Source organism: Neopsephotus bourkii, unplaced genomic scaffold (genome assembly GCF_033783945.1).
Source record: "Neopsephotus bourkii isolate Nb327-2 ecotype Australia unplaced genomic scaffold, CSIRO-AGI_Nbou_v1 NB_256, whole genome shotgun sequence".
Lineage (NCBI taxonomy): Eukaryota > Metazoa > Chordata > Aves > Psittaciformes > Psittacidae > Neopsephotus > Neopsephotus bourkii.
Genome location: NW_026900765.1, coordinates 1,435,263 through 1,453,226, shown reverse-complemented (window position 1 = coordinate 1,453,226; position 17,964 = coordinate 1,435,263). Strand labels below are relative to the sequence as shown.

Here is a 17,964-nt window from a genome sequence, read left to right as displayed (position 1 = left end):
GAAGACTGCCAGTTGTGGCTGCTGCTGAAGGCAAGGGATTACAGTGAATACTCAGAATTCAGTTCCAGGAAAGCTTTTTCCATTCTGGGCCTATGCCCTGTCTCTCTCCCAGTTGACAGAAAAGCCAGAACTTTCTTAGATTTAGCAGTGTTTTGTGTCAAGATTTTCTAACTTCAGGCAGCGTAGCCAGGGAAGTGATAGCTTTGTGTGCATCCCTTTGTAGAAGACCTCAGTCGTGTTTAAATCCGGAGTTTATTCACAACTGTTGTGCTCATAAAAGCAGACTGTGACATGCAAACTACTGTTTTCACACTTGGGATACCAGTCTGTAAATTTGAACTAATAAATCTTCTTGAATGTGAAGACAAAATTGGTACTCATTTCATAAACACATTGGCTATGTATATTATATCTAATGCAGCAGATGTTCCCCTAGGGGATAAACAATGTCATCCACAGCTAAAGTGTTGTCTTCTAATGACATGGTTCATTAATTATAATGTCATTAGGAAATTAGATTCAAACGGTTTAGAAAAGCAGAATGAGTGTTTGAAATGTAAGTTAGAACCTGAATCTTTTTTCTTCCTCTTTAATATCAGTGTAAACTCAGTTCTTACAAAGTGGTGTTTGCCTCTGTCAAAGCAGGATATAGAAGAGCACATGAGTAGCACATGAACGGCGCGTTTGGTGAAGCCTTCCAGCAGGGGTGTCCTTGTTGGCTGACCTTCTCTTCTCTCTGTCTTCTGTCTGTGATGCTTCCCCATTAATTGCTTTTTCTGTCTGACTAGGATTTTTACATTTGGTAGTGCAGAATTTGTACATTTGGCAGCCTGTAAGGGTCAACTTGGCTAAGTTTTTGTAGTGAGACTGAGTGTCCACACATAGTCTTTTCTGACAGAAGGTATGAGTGGTAGAAGAGACATTTCACAGTCGTGATCTTAAATGAAGCTTATCTGTAGCTGTAGCTGTACCTCTTACAAATTCAAAGATAGAGGCATGATTCATGCTTCTTCTTTCAGATCTAATATAGGTCTGCATGGCTACAGACAAGTCGTATTTCAGGCATGACCTGGATGACCAAAATTTTCAGAGGTCCCAGTCCTGATTTCTAGAGATAGATAAGATGACCATGGCTTTCAGATCAGTTTATTATAAAGAACTCCTCTCTGAAACCTGGGACAGGAGCAGGTCATCTGTAAGGGACAGCTAAGAAGACAGGCAGAAGTTCATACTGTGGCAAGCTGGGATAAACCTGAAGTTAAGGTCTCAGCTCCTCTTTCCTTCCTTTCTCTTCCCTTCCCACTGACTTTCAGAGATTTACAAAAAGTTTTAGCTCATCAGTGACTTATATCACTACCTCATTGCTACACAGAGATCAGTGGCTCAGTTGCAGGCCCCGTCTGTTTTTCACAGGTTATCATTGGGAAAGTGACAAGTCCTCACTGGAACAGCTTCCAACAGTATAATAACAACTGTGTATCTTCCACTATTAAAACATCAGTATGCTGACAAGAAATCAAGTGTAACTAGCTCATCCTGAATCACAGCAAAGTTAAAATCATGCTGAGAGATGATGCTTTGATACCTATCTGAGGTACAGTTTCAGCAGTATGCAGACCTCTGCCATCACTCTTTGTAGGCTTGGCATCCTATGTGAAACTGGATAATTGGGTAGCATCAGTATCTACAATTGCCCTATTTAACATTTTATTTCCTGGAAACTTTGACTCTCCCTGCTGTGCAAGGACCTGGTTATCAGCAACCAGTGGATTTTGTTGAGATCTTGAACAAATCTCAGGTGCTGCACTTGAAGCTGGCCAGCTAACACTGTTAAGAGCCTTTCAGTCACTGAGCTCTTATTCACCTTTGCATCTGCTTTTCCAGCATGATCACCTTCAAAGATGTGAATTGTCTGAGTTGAATGTAAGCAATTGTCGTTCCCTAAATCTGTGCTTTTGTCACCTACTAATAGTGCCTTTCAGTATCTACCTAACAGTAATGTGAGCAAAACAAATTTAATAGATAGTAGAAAGTATATTTTCAAAGGGTCTTCCCTTGTATTCACAGCTACAGAAGTTAAAATGATGCCTTGAGGATTAAAAAAAAAAAAAAAGAAAAAGAAAAAGAAAAAGGCAAGCTTCTGGCATGTGTAATGCCAGCTGCTGTCAATAATACGCTGTTGGAAGTATCAATAATATCATATGCTGTTGGAAGTATATGCTGTAGGACTGAGTGCATGCCCATGATTCTGGATAAAAAGTTGAAATTAGTTTAATTACTTGCTTGATTCCAAACCTGTAGTTCACTAAACAATTAAAAATTATCTGTATTTTGTTTCTGAATAACAGATGTGTTTGGAAGGCATCATATTTCAGAATAATAGAATTGTTTTCAACAGAACTCAGGACTTCCCAAGGAAGTGTTTTCCAAGATTTTCGGGGGGAGGGAAGAAGAGGTCTTTTAGATATTATCTAAATCTTTTAGATACTCTAGTGTCTTTCCAAAGAATGTCATTCAGGAAATGAGAAACAATCTTATCTGATTGTAGATAGCTATAGATCATGACGTATTTGCTGGTTTCTTAAGAACATTTTCCCTACAAACTTCTAAGGATAGCAGACCCCAGTTATTGGAAGCTGCCAGTCCTGCAGCAGAAGAAATTTAGTGTAATCTATGCAAGAGGACTCTGACTGAGGAGCAGGAAGAAGGCTTCGCATGCTGTTATATCCATCTCTGACCCAGACCCATCTACTTAGAGAAGCTGAGAAGCTGCAGTGACAGTTCCATTTCCCTCATAAAAACATTGGCACTTGAAAAACCAGGTTTTTGATATTCTGATATTTTGGTAATTTGGTTTTCAGAACAGCATCAGCCTGCAAAGTGCTGTAAGAAACTCCAAAAGAAATTGCCCGAAATAAGTAGCCAGAAAATGCACATGGGAGTAGAGTGAGTGGGCTAACAGACATGGTGAATGCCTGGTATGATTTCAGGTGTCATCAAAGCTGCCATTGACTTCAAGAGGCCTTAAATCAGGGTAAAAGTCTGATGTTAAGAGCTTTGTGGCAGCCTAGTTCTAGACCACCACCAGGAAAGACTATATTCAACTACATCAAATCTTGTGTACTTAGAGAATACATATCATTTTTAGCTCCATCTCATGATCAGTGTGGTAAATTTAATAGGACTTGAAGAACAGACCATACTCTAGCTTATCCTGGAAATAAGTGTATAATTATAAAGAGAAGACTCAGTGAAAAGACAAGAAGTTCATACTTATTCTGTCTGCTTTTTTTTTTTCCCCCAGAAGCACAAAAAAGATAAACTGAAGAAAAAGGTAAGAATAAGACCAAATTATACTCAGAAACACATATTTTATTCCTGCCTTGTTTCTTATTTCACGTGAAGGCAAAAGAAAAGGGTTATTAAAGTTTGCCAGTGAGAACACATAGCCCTAGCGGCTAATACCATTGACTCTGAAAGAAGTAAGGATCAGAGAGGGTAACATCAAATGTAGTCTTTACTCAAATTCTAGTTGATGGGGATAGAGCTGAGGTAGTTTGTTTTAGGAGAAAAGGGATTAAAAAATCCTCAAGCATGAATTATTTTTATTTTCAGGAATTACTGGTATGAATCAGGTATGCCTAACTTTTTTGTGAGTGTAGTTATAGATTGTGTATTTCTATTATTTTAATTTTTATTTAATTCCATTTTCCTGCCTTGGTTCAACCACATAGGAAATTGGAGTAGCAATATTAGACTTTGAGAAAAATCAAGAGAAACAGGGAGAAAAAATCACTTTGCTTACACTGGAATACTCTTTGGAGACCAAAGGTTTTTTTTTCTGCAGAAGGACTGAAGTAGATGTTTCAGAATTTGCTAGTCAAGAGACACCTAAAAACTAAGAACTATCCTGCTCTTCTCTCAGCATGACAGAACAGTAGCTTGAGTTGAGTGCTGTAGGGAGCTGGTTTTGGAGTTCAGCTTCTTTTACTGACCCTTTTTTCCTTTTCTCAACGTAACGTCTAGAGGCCAAGAACCATGATCATTCTGCAAGGAGTTATGAAAAGTTTTCATTATTGATTTAGTCAACCCAACATAAAACTTTAACATATCTGCAGTTCTGAGGCTGTTATTATAGAAATATATACAAAGTCCATCAAAGGAGCGTTTCCTATTGAATTTCAGGGGAAGAAGCACTGGATCAAGACCATTTGTGTTTACTCATAATTACTCAGAAAACTTTTTAGCAGAACTCTGCAATAGGTAGAATTGGATCGGAAAAGGTAACAAGTCTGATTAATTACTCACAAATGATAATACCAGTCCCCCATTTTACATTAGGCCCCTGCATATTTCTGTATGTTATTGAGAATAATGCTGATGAGAAGATTATCCTCTTTCTCCGTAACTGGAGCTACACATTTTTCATTGTTTCAAGCCCTACACTCCCTAATCTTGCTTTTTTAACTCAGAACTATTCCCTGTAGCATCACTGAAAGTTACATTGTTAATTTATCTTATTAACTACCATACCAAATCAGGAAAGTCAGCTACTATTTGGTATCATTTTAATTTTAGAAGTTTTTATTTCATGCAGTTTTACTGCTGGAGTTGATGGTTGGACCCCAGTTCAGGAATCCCCAGTACAACAAACATGGACATACTTGACAGAGTCCAGTGAAGGGCCATGAAGATGATGAAGGGACTGGAGCACCTCTCCTATGAAGAAAGCTCAGACGGGACTGTTAAGGCCTGAGAAGAGAAGGCTCCAGGGGATCTCACCAATGTGTATAAATACCTGTAGGGAGGATGCAAATAAAACTTAGCCAGGCTCTTTTCAGTGGTACCCCTGACAGGATCAGAGGCAGTGTGTGCAAACCGGTTCCCTCTGAACACTGGAAAACACCTTTTTGTTGTGAGGATGTCTGAACACTGGCACAGGCTGCTCAGAGAGGTGACAGAGTCTCCATCCTATGGGATATGCAAAATCAGTCTGGTCATGGTCTTTGGCAACTGGCTCTGGGTGTCCCTGCTGGAGCAGGAGGTTGGACTAGATCACCTCCAGCTGTCTTTCCAATCTTAAATGTTCCATGATTCTGCTAGCCTCCTGTTTTCAATGAGATTTTGAGCTGCTATTACTTACTGCTTACAACCCTTTCTCATGATAAAATATGTAGTAATATGATTTTCCAGTGTGTCCAACTCTTCTGTACAATTCATCCATAAGACATACCAGAATTACTGCCATATGCGCTCTGTCTTTAAACTTACAAAAACAAACACTGAAGCCATCAAGGTTGTAGCAAATAGCTCATTTTCCTAAAATAGAACAAACAGCAACATTTTATCCTCTTCTTCATCATGCAGAAGTATGCAAAGAATTCTCTGCTAGTAATTAATATGGAAAAAGTGGAAGAAAAACAAGGCAAAACCTATGTGAATGTGGAGGCAATTCAGGAAAGATTAGTTAAACCCCCAAATCTTAAATGTCCCATTCTGAGAGTTAGCTCCAAGAGCAACATTGTACTCCATGATCTAGCTGCCACAAATAGGACTTTAAGAATAGCAGCTTTACCAAAGGCTCTATTCATCACATTTAAGATCATAAGCAAAGGAAATAGGTTCACTTTTGGACCACTTTCCACTGAATGACTTTCCAGAGTGAAATTCATAAAATAAACAGTCTGAATGCTGCAATGCTGTGGCTACTAGCAATTGCAATTGCACAAGACCACTGCACAGTTTTTCCCATGCTTTTAGATGAAGCTGTGGTCTTTGGGCTCCATCCTTTCTAGATGAATGTTGTTAGTTCATTATGAATTATTATTGCAGGTACGTACCACATACTTCATACAACAGTCAGGGAGAACTGAAGAATACCTAGGACTTTTAAATCTGGCCTCCAAGGCCCATGCCCCCAGTGATAGAAAGGGACTGTTACTATGTTAGAACAACTTCTGATATGTGTTATAATGGTGTATTGTTTGCTGTTTGTATTTGTTTTCCAGGTTTAAGCTTTCAGGTTATTTCAGTACCACGGTAGAAATAGAGCTATAGCTGAAGCACAGAATCATAATCACTGTGAATGTTAAAGTTACAGGTTGTACAGTATCCTGACAGCACGTAATTCCTCTACAGAACATGTCTCCACGGCTTTCTGTAGTCTAAATCAAATTATCTGTCTTTGTGGAACTTCCTGAGAGATCAGTGGAGAACACAGCTGTTTGGGACTGACACGTTGTAGAAAAAGCAGCCTTGGAATAAAGTAAATCTATTTTCCTGTGTTGTCAGTCTGCCTCAGTCCTACACTATCATCAATGATCTCATTTTAAAGCATTGCACTAACTTTTTTTTCTTCTTGTGTTTCTTGTCTGGGCACTACCCTGCTCACTGTATGGTGCAGGAACCTTCTCTCCATGTCTTCTGTAGGGCAGGTTAACTTTTCTGTTATTCCACACACACCCCTCGCCCTTACTATTGGGATCATTTCAGATACTCTTACAGTATGTCTGATTTTTCACTTGTACTTCATAATTCTCATCCTTTTTATCTTTAAAGTTTAATATTCAGCTAACATCAGTTGAGCAATTTTTGAGGCAGCCCATGTGAAGGAAAATAATATAAAGCTGTTCTGACATAGGTTGTCACCTTAGAAGTGCTAGAGGTGTGGACAGTGCTTTAGAAAGTCATCTGTTCTTCAGCTGCTGGGAATGAAATGTGACAGTGCAATCTCCATTTGTGGTTAGCAACGCAGGGCAGAGGCATGGGAGACTCCAGTGCCCTAATTCTGTTTCATAATGATTCTTTTGTGACCTGGGACAAATAGCAACACCACCACCCCCCACCCCCCCCGATACTGCACATGTGTTTAGCTGTTCACCTGACATTTGTTTCATTGACTTCAAATAATATATTTTTGTGTATGAAGTCTAAATCCATACTTACTCCATATAGCATCAAGACCTGTTTTTTTCACTGACTTGGTTTCTTCATCTGGAGGACAGTCACCTGCTATATTAGTGATATTGATAAGAGGCTTTGTAAATAAAAACTGTGAAGGAGGTGCTAATTGCCATTATTTGTTTTTACTTTTTCCTACCATTTAGTCTTGGATGAATTAAAAAAAAAATAAAAATCTGAACTGAATAAAGTTGGAGTAAAACTTAAATAAGATATGTGATACCTTACCTTTCTATTCCTTTATTTACTGAACATAATTGTCTGCCAGACAAAAGCAGCTTCCTCTTATACTACTGACTACTTCAGGAAGTTCTAGATTTTCTCCTAAATATATAATAGCCAAGCCACCCTCATAATGTCCTGAAGAGCATACCACTTCTATGGACTCTTTTTTGGCAGATGTAGTCAAAGTGAATGTTCTGGGCTGCAAGTTAAATGCTGTTTGAGTGCTTCTTGACTGCATATACAGTTACAAGCTTGGACTGTATAAATATGTACCGAGATGTTTTGAAACAAGCCAGATTTGCTTATTATTCCAACCCAATTGCTGGTCGGGCAGTCTGCCCTACTCTCTTGTAACTTTTTATTGCAGGGAAGCTGACTAATCTGGCTCTTCCTCCATCAACAGAACTTTGTGAACTGTTCACATCCCACTTTAAGAACAAAATTAAGACCATTGTGAGTCAGCTGACCTCTAACGAATCTGCCAACACTAACAATTCTGTAATTCCAAATCTTGAGCCTGTCACAATTCTCAAGTTACAAATGCTTTAGGCATTTTATGCTCCAACACCTCAGGGCACTATTATGTTTTGCCAAATCTTTGTTCTAAACAGTTACAGTTTTTCTGGGTTCTCTAATCCCTCTGGGTTCTCACATTGTTAATCTTTCTTTTATGGTAGGGAACTTCTTAATAGTGCCACAAAGTAAAACAATTATCAGTCCAGTTTTTAAGAAGAAAAATCTGTTACCATTAGAAGATCCAGCATGTTGCCATCTAATATTCAATCATTCTTTTTTAATTTATTTATTTTACTGATTGTAACACATTGCAAATGTGGCAACGTCTTTCAAAGAAGGTGTCTTGGTTTTCTCTTAGGCTGGACCCTGTCTTCTGCACTATGAAACAATATTCCTAAGAGTTTATTTTTGATCTTAATACCCTGACAGATGATGAATTTTTTGCTGCTGCTGCTTGACCTCTCTATTTACTTTGGCATTATTTTGATCACAATAGAATATTAGGTCTCTTGGCAACCCAGATTAATTTAGCTCTTGTTTTCATTGAGATCTATTATGCACGCAGTCATTCTGCCTTTCTCTTTCTGTCCCTCTCTCTCATTGCAAATATACACAGGCACACACACTGAAGAGTACCTTCTACATACCCTAGCACAAAGCAGGCAAGCAGAAGGGGTCTGATACTTAAGAGCCAACTCTCCTGGCCAGTGTGTGGGTTTATCCACTGTAATTCAATTAATAAATGTAAAACCTAGCACGTATACTATTTCTCATCAGAAGGTATGAAATCTTTTTACAAAGATGCATAACAGCTACTGTCTCTGTTGAGACACTGTTGCAGACAGGGAAATTTGCCTATTACATTATTGGGGTGTGTAGCTAGTCAGGGAACAGAAACGAAGATACCAACATATTGTATCATGAAGAAAGGCATATCATTGCTGGAGTTTCATGTTTTTTTTCATCCATCTTGTCTGAACTTATTTATATGACGTAGTTTTGTGCACACTATTCAAGATATAAACGAGTTTAGCTCCTGGTTCTTTTACTCTTTATCTGTCTCAATAAAAATCTTGTACGTTGTTTGCAAAATCTTAGTTTCCAGGCCATTTTATGTTTATAGCACTACCAATTGGGTATCCATTTGCAGGATGTAACTTAATGCTATACAGTCTGGCAGATCTGTTTAAGTATTCAGGTGTTAGATCACTTGATTTAGCACCACAGTGTCTATATTAGCACTGATATTTTGCTCAACTTTTTCCCAAAATGTAAAACAAAGACAAGTAAAGCTAAGTCATTAGTCGTTGGTTCCAGGAAGGCATTGTACCTAGTTTCCTTGTTTGCATTCTTTATCAATGTTCCTGGTATTCCTGCCTTGTAAATCAAATGCCCTTTATTATTATGCGGACAACTAAAAGATACTATTCTCAGCCTTTTTTGGTTTTTTTTTGACACATTTGGTATTTGTTGTGTTTCTCAAAAAGACTGCCAAAATTCACTTCTCTTTGAAGATTATATTATTTTAAATGTTTTAGATAATCATGTCCTCTTAATGTCAACATCTGTTCTCCAGAATGTTTTGAAATTATCTGGGATATTTCAGTAATTGATCTGACTTTCCTCAAGAAGGAAGAGTAATCTTAAAAGCTTAGAAAAATGAAATCTTAATTCCATTCCTTTTGGGTCATTTTTTCTGAGCTTTGTAAGACTATATAAAATATTATGGTTGTATTTAATAAAAAATATACATTAGATAAGTTCAGTAATCAAGCACTCAAGGTATAAAATACTAGGATTTTTATCAACAGACTTATGTGGAAAAATGCTCCAAACATGGCTTTTAAGTGTCTGTAACAATAGCATAATGAGGGTTGCGTTTTTCATTGTCATTCAGATATTCTATATTATATTTGTTCCTTTGAGGGGCTTCAATGCAGCCAATCCTGAAAACCCAACCTGTGTTCTAAAGTAAAGCTGTTTTTTTCCTGATCACACCATACCATGCATAATAAAGATTGAGAGGTTAGCTAATAAATCTGCTTATCTTACATAAATGGAAAAGTATCAAGCTCATTCTCCTACAGCTGTGTTGATTCTACACAACTACCAGGAATTAAAAGTGGTTAAAAATATATTTTAGTCACAGAAAAACAGAAAAAGGAAGAGCAACCTCAATGTATACTCAGTACAGACCAGGAGGAAGGCTGTTGGAAAGTAGCCTTTTTATATAGTCACTTTGCTGACCACTGTCAAACTTCCATTTTAAATTGTACCAGTCTTGGTATAAAAGATTTAGGAACTGCTTTCAATGCAGTGTAAATTTACCATTGCATAAGATGAAATTAAGTACACTTAACAATCATAGCTTTTTTGAAATGGTTAACTTCTACATGCTTATTCATGCTAGGTAGCTCCATTTCCCTAGCTACTCTTTTTCTCAGGTATATACCTCAATCATGTGTCCAGTGAAAATATGTTCCAAAATTCTAGTGAACCAGATCTAATAGATCAATATTATACCCTGTTTTAAGCAGAGTCTATCCCTTCTGACTGACCCACCATTTATTTGCAATCTTCTTAGGCTAGAAAGGTAACATATTACATAGCCATCAGATTAAATTCAAACACAAATTAATAGAGATGTTTTGTGACTTAAGTTGAAATTGTGCTCAGGAAAGATTATATTACCTACACACACATCAACATACCATTTCCCTTTCTAGAAAACTCTCTTTTACAACAACGATTTACAGAAAATAGCCATTGATCACACTCCATGGAAGACAGATACACTCTGAAAATGTGAATTTCGTTTTCTTTTGTTCAAAGGTTAAGAAGGCTTTGTGGAAAAACTGGATTCTCCTGCTAAACCTGAAAGAGGTTCTCAGGTTATTATGAATTTGGTCTGTGAATGTTACCACCATTTGTATATAATCAGGCAAAGTTAAAAAGAAGTAATAATGATTCTGTCTTTTTTCAGGCCATGTGAATGAGGAATCATTTTCCCTCCAAATCACTATTCAAAAGAATTGCTGTAGCCTTTAGCCATGGCATAAATCTCTATTTAAATGATTCTTACTGGTTTTGCTCAATGTGATCAAAGCATGCAGATCTTCAGCATTTTCCAGCAATGACAAGATGGGCAATACATCCTTGATTTAAAAATGGAAACTGTGTACTCTGAGTGCTAGATAGTGTTTATTGTAACAGTTGTCTTGCTGAAATCAGTAAGACTTGAGATGTGCTGATCGAATCAGAATTTGCCCATTCTTATTAGTCTTTGTTCTTGCTTATCAAAAATTTAAACAAAAAAGAAGACCTTATACAGTAAGGGAACCCCTCAAAGCGCATAATTTTTGTTTCCTTAACATATCTCCTGCCTTCCAGTCCTATTATTTTTGCTTTGGAACTATTTATATAGTCATAAAATAAATACTTTGATATAACATTTCTTTATGGTCTGTACTACTTACATTGTTCTACAAGCACTGAAGGGAGTCTAATGTTGCAGCTCTATGTTAAATCTGTAAAGCCTTTATTTTGAAGCTTTGCAGCCTGAAAGAACTAAGAAAAACATCAGAACTAAGAAGAGCTCAGGAAAACATTATCTGTACTCTTTTTTTTTTTCTTGTTTTCTCTGCACTGCTTTTGTATCTTTACATTTCCTGATGCGAATTTCTGAAAGAAGTGTTTCTGGGCTCTGTTGCTATTCTCCTCTTCTGTCTCTGCTCTTTGATTTTTCCCAAATCTGAAGAACTCCCAGGAAGTTTTATGAAGAGCCAGACTGCATGGTGGGCAACTAGATCAGAAGTCAAAATGGCAGGAAGAATACATTTTGAAAAGTACATGCCAGGGTTCCTCAGGGAAAGCAGATTTTAACAGAGCAGAAGGGTGAGAGCAGGAACGTACCCACCTCTCCTCCTTGAGATGCAACTGAAATCTGCTGTTCAGGAACAGAAAGTACAGCAGCCTGGCTGCTGAGAGAAAGTAATTTTTTTTTTTTTTTCTAGAATCACTCTGAACTATAAAATATTTCAAGTTTTATTTAGATGGTTGTGGTTTATGTTAGGTTGGGTTTGTGTGATGAGTACATTTTTTTCATCTTGATAATAAAACTCTTACCCTAAGTGATTAAATAGCTAAGTTAATGTTTTTATGTTATCAGTCAGTGGGGTTTGTGGCATTTTGCCTTAAATAGTGCCATTGTATTGAAGTGTGTGGCATTTTTTAATAAGAATAGACAGGAATTCTAAAATGTAGATTTTTTAATGTCAGAGGACACTAGGTTGACTGCCTGGCATGCATTATAAGTCTGTTCTACCAGAGAAATGGGTGTTTTCATATCAAAAATAGTGACAACATTCCAGAATACTATGAATCCATTTCAGATAAATAATATCTATCACACTATCTGTTGCACAGTAATCTATCCATATTTAAGAAGTGTAATTTGGTTTTCTATGTCTATAAAGAAGAAACATGAATAATGATTAATTTGACTTTCAGAAAAAACTCTATTGAACTGCATATACTGCTTGTTCTTAATCATACATTGGCAATATGACTGACTTTTTTGATCATAGAATCACAGAATGGTTTGGGTTGGAAAGGACCTTAAAGATCAGCTAGTTCCAGCCTTCCACTAAAAGAGGTGGCTCTCAGCCCTGTCTAGCCTGGCCTTAAACACTGACGTGGTGAGGCATCCACAGCTTCTCTGAGCAACTTGTTTCCTGGAAGTATAAATATAATAGGTTGAGAATACTAACTTTTGGAAAATTCAAAATCTTAAAGGCTGTAGTGGAAACAGTAGTCCTTATGAGGAGTTTTACAATAAAAGAAAGAATGCATTATATTGAGAATTTAAGATAAATAAACAAATAAACATTACAGTTTTATGTTTAGTAGAACTTTTTTTTTTTTTTTTGAGAAAAAAATCCTAAAGGTATCCCAAATGCCTTTTTAGTAGAGTGGTAGAGGTCATTTTGCAAGTTGCTTCTGGATTCATGTTCTTTTGAGTGTCATAGGCTGTGTGTATCATAGACTTTAGTGTCCCACAAAGAGCATACACAGAGAATTTCTCAGTGTACATGTGTGTGTGAAGAAATTACCAACTACTGTTTATTTTTATCTCCTCACAGTTAAAAATTATAGCTTGTTCAGCCAGCAGAACCAACAGTGTGGGAGATTCCTTCCATTCAGCACAAGATTTACATTAACCTGCCTCTGAGGTTGTTTTGCATTAGTCTGGCTGACATGCTCTGAATACGGATGTGACTTCTTTTCCTACTTCTGTCTGAAGATTTTAAGCTCCAGAAGTGATGTGATAGGTTTTTTAGGATGATAGCTTCTTATGCTCCAAGAACAAATTCCACAGTGAAAGTATAATACTGTGGCTAGGTTACCAAAATACGAAACACCTGTACCTTACTACTTACATGTTGTCCTATAGACATCTGTATAAACTGTTTAAGAGTGCACTTTCTGATATTGTAAATTAAATAATGAACATAAAAGAACATCAGAAAATCAAACTGCATAGTTTACAAACTCTGTAGTGTGCAAGCTCCAAGACCTTCAGGCTATGTTCTTGTGACAGTCTGAACAATATGTCTTAAGATCTCTGTAGTGGGCTTCTCTTACTGGAACAAAAGCAGCAATGGCAATCCTTTAGGGATTAGGTGGAAGGAGATATCCCATAATTGTTGCTGGAGGAACTGTTTGCGTACCAGAAGTGGAGTGTGGGAGGAACAGCATTCCAAGGTTTGATCTTGGCTTAAGCAAGGAGCTGAAGTCTTGTGATCACAGCAGTGGCTGCAAAGGATGAATCGCGTGTATAGATCTGACACTCTTGCAAGTGAAGACGGTTTATCCGCTGTCTCTTATGTGTAAGATTTGTCTGCAGTGATTGTCAGACAGAAGATTAAACTTTTATTCAAGACACTTCATCCAGTGATCCACACAGAGCCGACAGTACCAGCCGAGTCATCACATTCTAGTCAAGGTTCTTCTACCCCTTGTAGCCACTAGCTGTTCTGTAGACAGTTTGAAGAACAGAGATCCAGATAGCCAGTGCTTAAGTCTCTGCTGCGTTCCTGCATTGTTTGTTGTCAAGAAGTTAGATGGAGTTTTACAGGTTGTTGTTTATTAACCCTCCATTTCCCTCAATAGTTATTCCACTGCGAGTGTAGGCATTACCTGATCCCAGCTGCTACAGGCTGGCTCCCACTTCCTTTGTCCTTCCGTTCTACCTGTATATATCATAATGGCATGATTTGCCTTGTTTTTTCTACTTTTTCTTAATGCAAAATCATGTCCTGGTAAATTATCTGTGTTTTTCTTTCAAGCATCAGGAATTGCTACAAGCACATTGATGTGCTTAATATCATGGAGGGTTCTCAGGTTTACCTTGTCAAGATTTTCGTATGACATAAAACTGACCATTATTTTTTTGTCTAGTGGAAGATTTTCCTGTGGTTATTATCAGTGACTGTTGAAGACACTTTGATTGCTCTGTGTGGAATATTCAGTTTCTAAGGTCCCCTGGACATTTTCCCCTGACCAGTTCCTTTTCCAGTGCAGAGACCCACAGTATCCTTTGTCTTGCCATTTCAATACCTATGGTATGTTGTATTCTGGAATTAAATTTTTTTTTTTTTTGTCTTTTCTACTAGAAAACTCAAGTTTTCTAAAGGATTTTTTGGGGAGGAAGCAGAAGATGGTAGGGCTCTTACAGCAGACAGTAGAAAGAAGCACTTTAAGTTTTGACTTTTTTGGACTTAACAGCTGTTCCACAGTTTCCTGCAATGGTAGCGTACTGAACTCAGTGATCAATGTGTTTCTTTTCACTCTACACTTTCTAAATCCAAGAATCAGTACCTGCATTGCCAGTGTAGCAGAACACCTAACTTGTTCTAACCAAAATGTGGAATAGCTCACAGAATCATGACTCTCTAAGAGCTTTGTGCTTTAGGGTTGTCTTTTTCTAATGTCTGTTCAGCTGGATGGAGGCTAAGTAGCTGTGACAGGATACAGAGAGCCTACTTGTTTTCTCCAAACAAGGGAGTTAGCTCCAAGGGTAGATTTAGCACAAATGCACAAGGTGAAATAATAAGGCCAGTCTGGTTGTCAGAAGGCAAACAGGAAACTAGAAAAACTGCTTCTTGTTAATCGGAAGGGAAGAGTGCTGGATTTCACAATGGGGTGCTTAGGCAGGTTTCTAGCTTAAGGTGTGGGGGCATTCCATGTATTTCCATACGTCATTTCCATTTTGGTTTTGGCTCCCTTGCCATGAATAATTCATGCTGTAAGATGTCAGAAAGTAAACATTGCTGCAGAAAATTACCAACTGCAGTATGATTTCAATCAAAAAGTCAGTTCTTTCATCTATGTGATCTGTTCTTTGAGCAGTTGCGTTCCTATATTCAGTTTTGGGCTTCAGTTGTCATGAGCCCATAGTTCTAGATAACATCATAGGAACTATTTGACTATTTGAAGAAGTGAAACAAATTATTTGTCTGGCAAAGCTCTAGAAATTGAACTAAAGCAACTATTGTGGAGCAGCAAGAGCTCTACTGAGTTCTTTCAGTTGTTGGTTCAGATATTCCTCCTTGAAAGTCCATCTTCACATGCTGTTTGATTTTATTCCTTTACCTAGTAAACACCATTGGTGATAAGATACTATTCATTAATACTGCTGTAGCAGACCGAAGTTTTCTGTTTGGTGTTAAAGCTGTGACCAGATGCTTTTCACAGTATGCACAGTACACAGCACACGTCTTCCAATAGAGCTGTTACCCTCTCCCCACATCCTTCTCTATGCATGAAAGTTTATTGAAACAGTTATTCCTGAATCATGATATCAGAATGAACACTTGTATTCCAGAATTTGACTTACTTAAAAAAGTCCCACCAGCCAGAGCCCATGTATGGGCTTATTTTAAGCAAAATATCATTTACCAGACATAATCCAAGGAAAAAAAAACCAAAAAAACAACCAACACAACAAACCTACAAGAAAACCCAAAACCAGAAACAAAAACAAAAAGACACCCAAAGACTGTTTGCAGGACAGGTATTTCAGACATATTTTTGCAGCCTTTTACCATGTGGTACGCAAGGCAAAGGAAGGCGCAATCCCTGATTTGATTTTTTGTTCCCTGGGGTTGTCAGTCTTTTCCTTTCCTCATTAACAGATTCACCAGTGAGTTATGAATGGATTAAAAAAAAAAAGAAAAAAGGGTGGGGTGAAGGCAAACCTACCAGAGAGCAAACCTAGAAAAAAATCTGTTAGAAAAATACATGTTGTGAAAAAACTGCTCAGTGTGAAACATAAAGTGTGAGGTTTTTCTGGTTTTTGTTTCGTAAACAATAAATCATGATTATGATGCTAAGCCAGAATTGAAACAGAAACCCATAATTTCCATTTATTTCTGCAAACATTATGGTGAAACCACAGCATTTTCATGACAATACTAAACATTGAAATGCTACTATTCTTGAGTTTTGTCCAGGCCCTATCGTTCTCATGTCACATGCAAACAATCATATTTAATAGATTCCATATTTATGAGAGCTATTTTTAGATGAAGTACAGGAAAATTCTTGAGACTACGTCTTACTGTTTGAAGTAGCCACCCATTGTTGCTTAAGCATTCAGAAGGTAGAGTCACTTAGTTTTGGAAAGCTTGACATCAGGGATTGTACAGGTCTGCTATTCAGAGTGCTCCCTTACACTGTTTCTGAAACTGGCAGATTAAATACATGTAAGAGCATGCACTCAGCCATGAGGGAATAAAACAAAATCACAAAATCTGTGTTTTAAGATGTCAGGTGTGCTTAAAGTATTCTGCCTATTAATCTCGTTATCACCCAGAGAATGAATTTTAAATTGTATAATCCTATCTGGAAAACCATCTTAATATACTGTTACAGATTAAACTGTGTATTTAACAAAGCAGACAAACAAAACAAAACCCAAACTCAGAACAGATATTTGAATAGTTAATTCTCACATAATTGAGAACACTTTCAGATAGGCTGTGTGTGAAAGCAGGAATGAAATGAAGTCAAATTTGTGACGTTTTAAATTCAACTTCATGTATAGCCTGACTTGATTTATTTTCACTTGGTCTTTACAACCGAGTAATTCCTTTTCTTGTCCCATCCGCAGTGTGCCATGCTTGGAGCAGAGTTTGTTTTGTTGATGGACATAAATATTTGAACCTGTCTGTGAGGGGGATTTGGTGGCTTGGGGAATTGTTAATAGACTATAGAGCATTTCACCTCAAGGGTCACTAGTTCACATCCGTATCAGGTCAATAGTGGCAGAAAGTCGTTATGCATCTGCCTGGCATCTGCTTGGTGGCCACTGCCAGATCATTTAATAATCTCAGCCAAGCTCCACGTGGCCAGGTGCCGTATGCTCACCTCAGAGCAGAGCCCTGCAGCAGACCTCCGCACCCTGTGTCTCACCACCTGCTCCCAGGGAAGGATCCCAGTCCCTGCTTTTAGGGATCCTCTAATTCCTCACCCGACACCCTAGACCGGGCTCTACCAGGACCGGCTTCATTTGGTCTGCCTCCCTCCCGCACGGCACTGAGCTGGCAGCAGAGCCGAGGAGTGCCCCGCACGGTGTGTGGGGGGGGACAGCCCCGTCCGTCCCTCCGGAGCCCGCCCCGCTTTGCCTTGGGGGCTTGTCCCGACCGCCCCACGGCACCTCACCGGCAGCGCGCCCCTTGCTCCCGAGGTGTCACGGAGAGGGCGCGCTGTCAGCGAGGGGCGGTCCCGGGAAGGGGAGTTTTGGTCCGGTTTTTACCCGCCCCTGCCGCGCCTCGGCCGCTTTTGGGGGAAGGCGAAGGGGGAGGGAAGCTCCTGGCTTCAGTTCAGGAAGCTCTCGGGAGGTGGCGAGTGCCGCCAGGCTGCCCGGGAGTGGCCGGGGATGGGCCGTGCGGGGCTCTGCCGAGCAGGACGCGGTTCTCACTGCCCGTACCACGTTTAAACCACGTGTGTGCAAAGAGGTCCGTGCATGGTGGAGCGCCTTCCTCCATCCCATCTCCTCCATCTCTTCTCGCCTTAAGAGGGATACTAATTCCAAGAGGCGACATGCAGGAGAGCGCGAATCCCTTTGAATCCCATATGAATAAATGTCTGTATTAATGAATTATTAACTCGGCCGCTCATGACCTTAAAACTGGAATGAGGAGACGCCTAGGGCAAGAAGGAAAGCTGCTGAATCCTTTATCGGACTCCTGTCAGAGGTAA

At 38.7% G+C, this 17,964-nt stretch overlaps 1 long non-coding RNA gene across 1 annotated transcript; it reads left to right on the top strand.

Moving 5' to 3' along the window:
• Positions 1–8,306: 8,306 nt before the first annotated feature.
• Positions 8,307–10,986, top strand: LOC133208280 (uncharacterized). The gene is made up of 2 exons (XR_009724314.1): positions 8,307–8,412; positions 10,685–10,986. It is a non-coding gene; the product is annotated as an uncharacterized LOC133208280 (long non-coding RNA).
• Positions 10,987–17,964: the final 6,978 nt, after the last annotated feature.